Source organism: Lagenorhynchus albirostris, chromosome 17 (genome assembly GCF_949774975.1).
Source record: "Lagenorhynchus albirostris chromosome 17, mLagAlb1.1, whole genome shotgun sequence".
Taxonomy (NCBI): domain Eukaryota; kingdom Metazoa; phylum Chordata; class Mammalia; order Artiodactyla; family Delphinidae; genus Lagenorhynchus; species Lagenorhynchus albirostris.
The window spans coordinates 66281972-66295038 of record NC_083111.1 but is presented as its reverse complement, the minus strand read 5'-3'; the positions used below and the strand labels follow the sequence as shown (position 1 = coordinate 66295038).

The 13067-nt window shown below is 45.0% G+C and overlaps 1 non-coding gene across 1 annotated transcript; it reads left to right on the top strand.

Moving 5' to 3' along the window:
* The first annotated feature begins 770 nt into the window (after positions 1-770).
* On the top strand, positions 771-843 carry TRNAM-CAU (transfer RNA methionine (anticodon CAU)). The gene has a single exon. It is a non-coding gene; the product is annotated as a tRNA-Met (tRNA).
* Positions 844-13067: the final 12224 nt, after the last annotated feature.

The following is a 13067-nucleotide window of genomic DNA, read 5'->3' as shown; positions in this document are numbered from 1 at the left end:
ATATTTATTTTAACGTGTATTAGGTGAAAAATAAACATCTGTTTTCCACTTATAATAGTGACAAAGTTTCCTTTAACGATGAATGTATTTAAATGAGCTGATATAAAGGGCTGGGGGTAAGGGAGGGGAGAGGGCTTCCAAGATGGTGAGGCTGCGACCCGAGTTGTCTTTTCCAGAGCTGCGGACGCTTCTATGAAGGGTGGTCTCAGCCGCTGAGCTCCGGGCAGAGGTGGGAACTTGGAGCGTCATAAGGGGCTGGGCACTCGACTGGATCTGGGGATTTGCGGTGGGGCCGGAGTAGTGTGCATTGTGTGTGCGCGTGTGTGTTTTCAAATCATTATGCATGTGCGCCCCGACTCCAGTTGTTTGAGGCTGAGAGTGTCTCTGTGAACGCAGCACCCAGCACAAGGCCGGGGACACGGTAGGTGCCCAAGAAGTGTTTCACGAGATAACGCATGTGCAAACGCTTTGTAAACAGTCTACAAAAATAAGAGTTTACAACAGCAGGAAGAATCCCACGGCCCCGGATCCCCAGTACTCGGCACATGGGGTCCGACAAGCCGCAGTGCTTGTTGATTGATAAATAGACCGGCAGGCGGAGGAAGACCGGAGCGGCGTGGCCGGTTCAGCCAGGGCGGGCACTGGGGTCGGCAACTCCTGTGTCCGGGATCAGGGACTCAGCGGAGAAAATGAAAACGTGGTTTTCTGAGCATGCGTACTGGGCCGCCGCATGAGCCTCATTATTGTTCTCCGAGAAACGGCTGGTAGGTGCCTCGTTAGCGCAGTAGGTAGCGCGTCAGTCTCATAATCTGAAGGTCGTGAGTTCGATCCTCACACGGGGCACGATACTTTTGTTCGCTCCAGCTCCTTTATCGTCCTAGAAGGATAGGTTTTACTTGCTTGTGAGGGGATCTGTAGACCCTGGGCGTCCGCGCTTTTCCGCCCTGGGGTCACCAGCGTATTGGCATAGCCAACCCGAAGTACCGAGGCGGGGCATAGTCGTTGATGGAAGATAACCACTCTTCTGCTCCGCCTCCCTGACGGCTCCGGCGTTCTGGGCCCGGGTGGGAGGACTGGAAGGGAGGCCAGCGCCTGAAGACGGGGCGGCAGGGGGTGGGGCATGGGGTGTGGGCACGTGAGGAAGACTAGCGCGCGGCGGGCTGGGGCCCGGGTGAGCCCCTCGGGAAGATCCCCACTCTCACCACCAGCGTTGCGGCCCGGGTACCCAGGAGGTGCACTCACCCTGCCGTCCCACCCTCCACCAGGTGTCCTACCCTGGCCCTTGAGCCCTGATGGTGGCGGGAACGTGCACAGCCCTGGGTGAGGGGAGGCCGGGGTGCTCGAGGTCCAGGAGGACGCTGAGGGCGCCGCTGCCTGCAAAGCCACCTAATGGAGGCCCCAGGGCAGTGCCTGGAACCCAAAGTCTCCTGGGGAGGGTCCTGATTATCAACACCTGGCCCCAGGGAAGGGTGGGTCTAGGCAACTGTGGGGAAGTGGGCGGCACCGTGATGAGAGGCCAGACAGTGCACCGCGCTGAACACCTTGTTGAGGAGTTTGGGCTGCAGAGCTTTGAGGTGGCAGGAGAAGATCGGTCTCGGGGATGAGGGTGTTAGGGAGGTCATGCAGGCAGCAGCCCGGCCTAACGTGAGAGGGGCTGTGCTGACGCTGCATCTGAAACAGTTGCTGTATTGCAATGATCACCCATGAAATTTCTGATAATTCAGTCATTCTGAACAGGTCAAATAGCAAATTAAATTGAGATGTGTTGTAAAAGGGAAGAACCTTCGTATTCTGTTACAAGTTAATCACTAAACGGATGTTGCCTATAAGCTTCAATTATACATAACGGCCCATCTCTGGGAACCCTGCTTCCTGGGTAATGAGCATTAAGCTGAAATACCTTTGTTTAACTCACAGGAATCATCCTGACCAGGCCCACCTGTGCATGACTGCAGCGAGGAAGAAATTAACACATCCCCTCCGGAGGCTGATGGGAACCAGGAAGTGTTTGACTTTACTTCCCACCCCAAACACACACTTTTAGTATAAAAGAAGCCTCAATTCTAGCTCAGATAAGGTGGTTCTTTGGGATACGAGTCCACTGTCTTCTTGGTCTGCTGGCTTTCTGAATAGAGTCGCTATTCCTTGCCCCAGCAAGTCCTCTCTCCATTTATTGGCCTGTCCTGCCTTGCTACTCCTGGCTAGCTGGCAGTTGGGGAATTTGGGGGTAAGGCCCAGCAGCTGCTGCAACCACTTGTCCTGAGGATCTTCCCTTCAGAACTCCCCGAAGCTGCACTGACTGCCCCAGCGCTTGGCAGTTGGAGCAAGGAATCAACGTTTGGGAGCAGACAGGCTCCATACAGGGGGGTAAGTCACTCTGGCTGTGTACAGCCAGGAGCTTTATTTCCTCTCCATTTGGGGATTGGGGAGTTTTCTCCGGAATAAGCCAATTTGTATTTGAGTGGGGTACCCTGTTGGAGAGAGGAAAGAGTTGTTGGACTTTTACCTGATTTGTGAACTGGTTCATTTGTTTCTTTGGACGCTAGCATTTGTGTTTGGGGTTTGTGTTTTGCTCGTCTTGAAATTCTGTCTTTAAAAACGGGAAATGGGGCTTCCCTGGTGGCGCAGTGGTTGAGAGTCCGCCTGCCGATGCAGGGGACACGGGTTCGTGCCCCGGTCCAGGAAAATCCCACATGCCGAGGAGCGGCTGGGGCCGTGAGCCATGGCCGCTGAGCCTGCGCGTCCGGAGCCTGTGCTCCGCAACGGGAGAGGCCACAACAGTGAGAGGCCCGCGTACCGCAAAAAAAAAAAGGGAAATATTTCAACTATTCCTAAAGAAAGTCCTCCGAGGTGCATTTTGGATAAGTGATCTGATTACAGCTATGAACCCATGGGTGAGGGGAAGATGACATTTTATTGTAACAATGTGTGGCCACAGTTCCTGTTAGGATCTCCGCAAGGGGTTTAGGCAGGGTTATCCTGGGACCCTGTGCACCATGTACTGCCACCCTTGCTGTGTTAATTACTTCATTTATGATCCCCTTGTGGTCTCCGGTGTCGTTGGTATATGTAAAACCTCAAGACCAAACTTGAGGGTTTACTTAGGATTTTCTGCTTGTCCTTTGCGTTTTCCATTTCATTTTGTTTGGTACTATTTCTCCATTTACAGCCAAATCAGTTTTGTGATACTTAAAACTTTTGCTGATGTCAAATGGAGGAAAGGAACAGAAAAAGACAAAACCAAAACCTGTCTGTTCTTGTCCAAGAGAGGGACATTCACAGGAAGAAGAGAAAGGTTCTACTTGTTTCCTAACATCACCAAAAGCTACAAATAGAAATAGAAGTGTCTTTTCCATTAATATTAGTAAAAAGGGTTTAGCCATCTAGACAGGTGACCTTGATTTGTCCCATTTGCCAGAAACCCAATCTGAATCTAACCTCTTCTGTAACTGATGGGTTTTACACTGTTGGACCTGATTCATGGGTGAAATTTCAGAATGGTAACCATGAGGTCCCTGTGTTTGTGTACTTGTACATGTGTTATAGATGTGTGGCATTGCTAAAATTAATTTTTAAAAGAGCTCTATTTAATTGGCTTAAAGGAAATTAAGCACTTATATAAATACTCAAAAATAAAAGAAACTGGCCAGAATGAATTTCGGGTTCACATGATCTAGGAAATATTCAGTATTGAATTAATATCTGGTATTAATTAGCTTGAGCTTGTTGGTTTGATTAATACATACCTGTCTTTAGGGTCATCAACGTTAAGTATAATACTTTTATTGTACTTAGGTTTAGTAGAAATGAAGTAAGACCTTATTATTCCTGTTACAAAGTTTGTCAGCAAGAAAAACAACAATATGACAAAGATTTTAAGTAAATAAAATAGAGGTAAATGAGGTAAGACTTTAAGGTAGACTCTATAGGAATAATTATGTTTTGGGAATGTCTATCTAAAATAGTCTCTACAGATTTTCAAAACCTGAAACTAAACTAAGTTAAATGAAGAGAATTCATTGGGTCATTTCGAATAGGATAAAACATTAGAACATTAACTTCTGGGCAGGTCTCAATGTACCTACTTTCGCCCTCTTAGGAGAGGAAGACTAAAGCAAAAGTTTGTCAGTCAGGAAATTCTGGTATGACAAAGAGTTTACAATTACTTGCTTTTGGGTTTTCACTAAAGATTAAGGTTTTAAGGTTAAGAATTGTGAAGGAAACACTTCAGTATGCAAAGATACGGGATGTGTGTTTTCAGCAAAGAAGGTATGAGGAATGAAAATGCATTTTGTTAAAGGGAAAAGGGTGGTTTTGTCCTAGAGCTGGTTGTTTCTGAATGGAAAAGAAAATGAGGAACAGATTAACATGGATACAGAAAGTTGTGGAAGGTTTGTGGAGGAAGAACACTGAAAGAATTTTGTGCATAGTCAGGACTGGCTAACATAAGATTGAACCTAATTAAGAAAATGAATCTTAAAGGCAAGGTGGTACAAAACCTGAATTTGGTTCTCTAAGAGGACAAAGTTTTCTTAAAATATTGAACTGCTTTTTTAAAAAAAAATTTTTAATTTTATTTTATTTATTTTTTTATACAGCAGGTTCTTATTAGTTATCCATTTTATACACATCAGTGTATACATGTCAATCCCAGTCTCCCAATTCATCCCACCAGCACCCCCACCCCCAGCCGCTTTCCCCCTTTGGTGTCCATATATTTGTTCTCTACATCTGTGTCTCAACTTCTGCCCTGCAAACCAGTTCATCTGTACCATTTTTCTAGGTTCCACATACATGCGTTAACATACGATATTTGTTTTTCTCTTTCTGACTTACTTCACTCTGTATGACAGTCTCTAGATCCATCCACGTCTCAACAAATGACTCAGTTTCGTTCCTTTTAATGGCTGAGTAATATTCCATTGTATATAGGTACCACATCTTCTTTATCCATTCGTCTGTCAATGGGCATGTAGGTTGCTTCCATGACCTGGCTATTGTAAATAGGGCTGCAATGAATTGGGGTGCATGTGTCTTTTTGAATTATGGTTTTCTCTGGGTATATGCCCAGTAGTGGGATTGCTGGATTGTATGGTAATTCTATTTTTTGTTTTTTAAGGAACTTCCATACTGTTCTCCATAGTGGCTGTATCAATTTACATTCCCACCAACAGTGCAAGAGGGTTCCCTTTTCTCCACACCTTCTCCAGCATTTGTTGTCTGTAGATTTTCTGATGATGCCCATTCTAACTGGTGTGAGGTGATACCTCATTGTAGTTTTGATTTGCATTTCTCTAATTATTATTGATGTTGAGCAGCTTTTCATGTGCTTCTTGGCCATCTGTATGTCTTCTTTGGAGAAATATCTATTTAGGTCTTCTGCCCATTTTTGGATTGGGTTGTTTGTTTCTTTAATAGTGAGCTGCATGAGCTGTTTATATATTTTGGAGATTAATTCTTTGTCCATTGATTCATTTGCAAATATTTTCTCCCATTCTGAGGGTTGTCTTTTCGTCTTGTTTATAGAGAACCAGCTTTTAGTTTTATTGATCTTTGCTATGGTTTTCTTTGTTTCTATTTCATTTATTTCTGCTCTGATCTTTATGATTTCTTTCCTTCTGCTAACTTTGGGTTTCATTTGTTCTTCTTTCTCTAGTTTCTTTAGGTGTAAGGTTACATTGTTTATTTGAGATTCTTCTTGTTTCTTGAGGTAGGCTTGTATAGCTATAAACTTCCCTCTTAGAACTGCTTTTGCTGCTTCCCATAGGTTTTGGATCATCGTGTTTTCATTGTCATTTGTCTCTAGGTATTTTTTGATTTCCTCTTTGATTTCTTCAGTGATCTCTTGGTTATTTAGTAACATATTGTTTAGCCTCCATGTGTTTGTGTTTTTTACGTTTTTTTTCCCTCCTGGGTCATCTTCACTATCATTATTCTGAATTCTTTTTCTGGAAGGTTGCCTATCTCCACTTCAGTTAGTTGTTTTTCTGGGGTTTTATCTTGTTTCTTCATCTGGTACATAGCCCTCTGCCTTTTCATCTTGTCTATCTTTTTGTGAATGTGGTTTTTGTTCCACAGGCTGCAGGATTATAGTTCTTCTTGCTTCTGCTGTCTGCCCCCTTGAACTGCTTTTTGTAATAGATTGTGAGTTTCTTTAAATGATCTGTATTTACCACTGAGATCTTTTATTATCACTGGTTAAGTGAATGAGTATTGTTTCACAGTGACCTGTGATTCTGTTTGACCAAGTGTTTTAAAGCTTTTTGACATTTTTGACAGACTTCCCAAAGATCAAATTCTAAATGGAGTTCATTTGACCTCTAGCTAACTTTGAGGTTTTCCATGGGGTCCCTGGAACACCTCAAATTATTTGTTTCTCTCCATTTCAGAGAGAGGAATATTAAACTAACTAGGCTTATTTGGTATGTTAAATTACATGGGAAGCATTGTCAAATAAGTGGTGATACAAGCTAAGAAGTTTTATCTTATGGGTAAACATTATTAATATACACATTCTAGAAACTATATGGAACTCCTACAATTCTGGTATATCCTAGTAAATGATATTGGCCATAATTTTAATAATTATCTTAAATTGTTGTATGTCACAGCAGTAACCAAGTTTCTTTTCAATTGCACTGTAGTCCCAGTTTGCCTTTTGCCAAAGCAAAAAGGCATCCTTTCAATGGTTAGAGATGATCAATTGTTATCTATGGTTTTACAGTGGCTTTTGAATACCTCTATAGCTATTTTGTGAGGAAGCAGGGAAGAATGATGAAGTCCTTTATGTGCAAGCATTTGTGTTATTACATCATGGAAAATAAGAAGGGAAGGGGATAAGAGTGAGGATATGTTGCTTCAGACCTTAACTCCTCCGGCTCAGCTAGCTGTCCCATCTCCTCTGGCCATTATGCCAGTATACCCACCCTTTCCACCACCTTCCATGCCTGTCTAGCCCCAATTCCTGACACTGGGGCTCAGGACTGCCCCTCCTTCTAGGGATCAATTAGAAAAGCCTGTGTTAGCTTCTGGGGTACAAGGACTTGGTCCCATGATCACCATCTAAGACCCAATAGTGTATCCAATTTGGGCCAGAAGCCACTCCCAGGGCAGGGAGCTTTCCATTGCTGTTATCTCATATAGGGGGCTAAATGCAAACAACCAGCCAGCTGGGTTTCTCATCCTTCTTTAACTGGAAGGATCACAACCCTCCTTTATAGGGAGGATCCTCTACACCTGAAGCCCACTTGACAGGATCCACAGCTGAACCAAATTAGGACCACAAAGAGGGAGGAGTGCCCTTATTAGAGCACTACTAATTAGTATATCTTGGCAGGGCTTTGAAAAGGGGAACCAAAGCAAAAGAATTTGAATAAAATTAAAGAAATCCAGCAAAACAAATGAAGACCTCTCTGAATTTTTGGAAAGGATTTATTAAGCCTATAGACGTCATCCTAATGCAGATCCCAAGGCCCCTGAAAATATTAGAATGATAAATTTGACCTTTTTTGGAGGGGAAGGAGGGGGCAAAGTGCTTCAGATATCAGGAGAAAGTTGCAAAAACTAGGTGGTGCATTTGGAATGAACCCTTCTCAATTGATAGATGCTGCTTTTAAAGTGTTCAACAGGAAACAACAGAGAAAAGAAGATGCAAAAGGAAACGCCACGTTTTTGACACCAGTGTTGGATTCCCAGAAGGCGAGTAACCGAAGAAATAAGCCATCACTATGGGGGAGAAACAATGCACTTACTGTAAGGAGGAACCACTGCCCAAGGCTAAAACAAAAGAAAAACAAAAGATGAGAGTCTCTAACAGGGTAGAAAGGGAGGAACACTGATGAATGAAGAGGCCCAGGGGCTCCCTTGGACTTGAGGCACTTAATTCCCCACAGGAGCTCCGGGTAAAATTGACAGTGGGGAATGAGCCGATTGACTTTCTGACAGATTTCACCCTGAAGTCTTTCACCAGAACAGCTTGACCTCAGAGTCCCACCGGGACACACTTAAGCCTACAGATGGGGCTCCTGAGAACCCCGGAAAAAGAGACAGAGCTCTCTCTAACCCATCACAGGTCTACGAAAAGGTAAGACCAGGAGTGTGTGCTAATGGCATCCCAGGGAAGGCCAAAAGCACATGACCAATATGAATCCTATTAAAAAGGGACGCTGGGACACCTAATCTATCCTCTGAGGCAAGAGGATGGACCAGTCAAAATACCAGCCAGTGTATTCAGAAAAGGACAAAGAGAGGGCCAAAGAGTGGGGTTTCACTTGGGTCACGCCTGGCTGGAAATGGAGTGCACAGGTTTTTTGTTTCCTGAGGCTGCAGCCCATTCATAATAGTGCCCATTATAGGAGAGATGCCACCTTACAAAGGGTTCAAATATATATATAATGGGGCCTAACAAAAGACCATCCAGCAAGTCACTCAGAATTGCATGATTTGTGCTAAAAATAATCCAAATACTGCTGTCAGACCTCCCCAGATGGGGACTCAACATAGAGGAATCTGCCCCACCGAGGACTGGAAAATGGACTTTACTCAAATGCCTTGAGCTGCAGGAAGTTTCAGATAACATGCTAGTGTGTGTGGACACGTTTTCAGGATGGGTGGAAGCATACCACCTGGACAGAAAGGCTCTAAAGTGGTGAAAGCCCTCCTTAGGGAAATTATCCCCTGATTTGGATTACAGCATTGCTTTCATCCCAGAGACCACAGTCATCAGGAAAAACCAAGAAAATGAATCATACATTAAAAGGAACATCATTGGACTATGTCAGAAGACTAATTTAACTTGGGATAAGGCCTTGCCAGTTACCCTGCTATGGATCAGTGGCTCCCAGAAACAGTCTTAAATGAAGCCCCTTTGAAATACTGTCGGTAGGCCATTCGAGGTGCCTGCCTGGGCAGGAGAATCTATAAATGCTTTAAAATACCGAGCAGCTGCCAGCTACGTGAAAACTTTGGGCATTATACTAACCTCTGTTCATGACTTGACCTCCAGCAGGCCTGCCTGTCCAACTGAAGTAGATGGTAATTTCATTATAGCTGGAGAAGCTTCAACCAATTTGTTTAATTTTGTCCAAATAAATAGCACAGGAATTTAGTATATGTACTGGCAACCAGAACCAAAACCCCAAGTTCAATTACAAATTAGACAACAAAGTGCTAAGGAGTTTCATCAGGTTCAAATAATTGTAGGTATAAAAGGACTGACTAAAGATTCTAAGGAATAGTCATTGCCTCTGTTCAGTAAGTAGCCAGAGCGATCTTCATCCCTTTTGCCACAAGATTGTGGAACGGACCTTGACAGTAGGGAATTGTAATAGGGAATAACCTTTGTATTCGATTAGTAATACAAGTTAATCACTAAAGGGATGTTGCCTATAAGCTTAAATTTTACATAATGGTCCATCTCTGGGAACCCTGCCTCCCAGGTAATGAGCTTAAGCTGAAATACCTTTGTTTAGCTCATAGGAAACATCCTGACCAGGCCCACATGTGAATGACTACAAGAAGGAAGAAATTAACATATACCCTCTGGAGGCTGACCGGAACCAGGAAGTGTTTGGCTTTAATCCCTCCCCTTTTAGCATAAAAGAAGCCTGAAATAACTCAGGCAAGATGGTTCTTTGGGACATGAGTCCGCATCTTCTTGGTCTGCTGGCTTTGTGAATAAAGTCACTATTCCTTGTCCCAGCAACTCCTCTCTCCATTTATTGGCCTGTCCTGCAGCAAGCAGCAGGAGCTTGGACTCAGCAACAGTGATAGCTATAACCACCCCTTCATCTTTCAAGTCTTTGATAGCACACTGGTCTCCGCAATTCTCCATTGAGGATGTGATAATACTTTTGGGTTAACATCGTGGTAGGGAGGACTTTCAGAGGCCTTCACTTGGCTCTTCCTATTCTAATGACCCTTACTCAGTGGGTCATAGCACCAGTGTAGAGATTCTGCCCTTTGTCAAATATGTTTATTCCAATTATACATTCAGGTACCCAAAATCACCACAGTTGGTTTCACGGCCTTATTGCATCCACTGTAATTCAAACTGGCCCAAGGCTCCTTTTTCACCTGACCACTGTTAGCTCTGACTTTGGTGGACCCAAGTAATTAGTGTCATTTTACAGCCAATGTCTAGTAATCCCTGAAAGGGCTGGGTGTCTTCTTTATCCTGCTACCCAGTCTTTCAGGTAAGTGCCAACAGATCTCTTTGGAAAGGACTGAGGGATTATTTAGAGCATATATATATGTCATTCACAGCTGCAGAATCCTTCACCATAGGCACCTGGTCTTCCCTTCAATCAAGAGACATTGAATATAAAATAGACAACCAACAAGGACCTACTGTGTTTTAGCACAGGGCACTATACACAATATTTCATAATAACCTATAAGGGAAGAGAATCTGAAGACTATATATGTATAACTGAATCGCTGTGCTGTACGCCTGAAACTAACATGACTATACTTCAATTAAAAAAAAAAGGCTTTGAATCTGGGGATGAGTTTAGGTCTGGAAAATGGGTGACAGACATAGCTCTCCATTATGGTGATGTCATTGAGCAGGACCCTATGGGGCCTTCCTGGGACAGACCTCCCCATGTCCTCCACTTGCCTCTTGTGTGTAGAAAAACTTTAGCTTCCTAGACCTTCCCCAAGTTCCAAAGATAAATTTAATTGGAGAAGTGAGAAAACGCAGAAACAAAGGAAAACAGTCAAGCAAGACAAATAACAATAGTTTAGCCATTAAACAAAGTCAGGGACTTTTAGCTCCTCCTCAAGGGCTATAGACAAAAATCGGAGTCAAATCTTTTGAGCTGTTTAGCAGATACTGAAACTCCCACCAGGTGGAAGAGTTAACTGCATGCTGCCCACAAGCACATAGACCCCAGACGGGTTGGAACCAGAAGGTTGATGAGGTTGCTCCCGATTAGCTCACCACCAACCAATCAGAAGAATGTCCACGAGCTGATCACACACCCCACAACCCCTCTCCCTCACTGTGTCTTTAGAAAACCTTTCCCTGAAAGCTACTGGCAAGTTTGGGCCTTTAGAGCATCAGCTGCCTGGACTCCTTGCTTGGTGCCCTGCGCTAAATGCTGCACTTTCCTTCACCCCGACCCCGTGTTGGTAGATTGGCTTAACTGCATGCAGGCGAGTGGACCCAAGTGTGGTTCAGTAACAGTGACTCAAGTCAGGTTTTGGGCCACCAGATCTTAAGATTTCCTGTAACATATATCAAGCAACATTTTAGTAGGCTGCCTACCTATTTCATTCTTAGGGAAAACATAATCAATTACTGATAGCCAAGAATCCCTTAATACTTCTTCTCTGCTGCTGGCAGCTGTCAGTGGTTGTCTTTGGTAGTTAAACCACTGACACTTGGCCTCTGCTGCATGAAATCCCATCATCCCCACTGAAATCAGGAAGCATATTGACGGGCGTCTCTCACCAGAGTTTTTCAAATTTGCAGATACTCCCTTCACTCAGTGCCTTAAGAAGGGAGTGTCTTTGGGGCTGAGCATGTAGCTGGAAAGAGAGTGAGAAGTTCATACGTGATAAATCCACTCCTGCGTCCATACCTTCCCAAGCCTTCCCATACCTCCCCAAGCTTGCATCTACATCACATCAGGCATATCCTGGCGTCTCTGTGTAATTAAAGAGGCCAACATTGAGTCCACGTTTCTGCCAACCAACCAAGTAAACTTTTAGAGCCACTTTCAATTGCACAGGAGTGCCTGTGATCAATTTATGGCTTCTGAGCTCCAAATGCACTCTTCAGTGCCCGCTCTGCAAAAGCAGATGAGCCCCTTCAAGCCTTTCTTCTTATGGTGTGCACGGTGTTAGGCTGTCAGCAGAGGGCGCGGGAGGACACTGCAGGAGGAATGGGGCTTCTCTTTCTAGCTCAGATGTGCTGTTTTCTTTATTCTATTGATAGTTCCTGCTTCATGGTCCCTCAGTGGTCGGAGTGTGTGGGGACACCCAGTGGTGCTCTGCGCCAGCCGTGTGCCCAGAGCACACAACCTCTCAGTGACTTCACAGCCCAGCCTGAGGACCACTTCACTGTGGTCCTCCCAACATGGACATGGCATGTTCACTTCTAATGCCAGCAGCACCCCGACACGCTCTGAGTGCCTGGCTTCTGGCCTTGGTTTGCCTGTGCCCCGCGGGGTGGTTCCCCGTTGTTACCGACAAGGGTTCTTGGCCTTCCTTAATAGAAATGGATGAGAGGCCAGACAAAAATTTCAGGCAAGGCTTTATTGGGGCCCCTGCTGCAGCAGGTGGGAGTGAAAGCAAGTAACACGTCCCCTTGCTCACTCCCCAAGCTTGCGGGGAGCTGGTTCCTTATCTGGGGTGAAGGTAGGGGTGGGTCCAGGGGTGGCTTAGGTGTCTGCCCACCTCTCTGGCCGTGTTGAGTGCAGGGGGCGTGCTCAGTATGCTGCTTTTTGCTCCTGACACTCTGCTTTTGCTTCTGGGTCTTTAGAAGTGGAAGTTGGGTTTTTTGGTCCTTTTGTATCTTGTCCATAATTTGCCCCAACTGCCCATGCACACGGTTATTTTTAGTCCCTTATAGTTTCTTTGTATTTTGTCGATCAAGGAGACATTTGCCTAGGTGCAAGCACTGCAGTGAAGGGTCCCAGGTCCCAGCCTGTCTCAGCATGACCCTCCCCTTCCCAACATGGCCCAACCGGGCCACACATGGCTATGGTAACACTCGGGGTCCTGGCTTCCTACGAGCCTTCCCTTGGCAGCCTGCACCCTGGCCACTTCCTTCCTGCTGCCTGTGCAGGTGGGGCAGCTCTGGCCTGGGCAGTCCAGCAACCCCTCTGCTGGCCAGTGCGCTCTGAACCTGAGCCTTGAGGAGGGAGGGACCTCCTTCCGAGTTTGTCCTTCCTTGGGTCCTCTCCCTCAGCCCTAGGCACCCTTTAGCATTTTTATACTTACTGCCCTATCGTAGTTTACTCTTTACATTAAACTTCTCATGTTCAAATTACGTGGTTTATCTCCAGACTGACCTGAGATTCAACATTAAGAATCTGTGTTAAGTGCACCCACGTTAATAG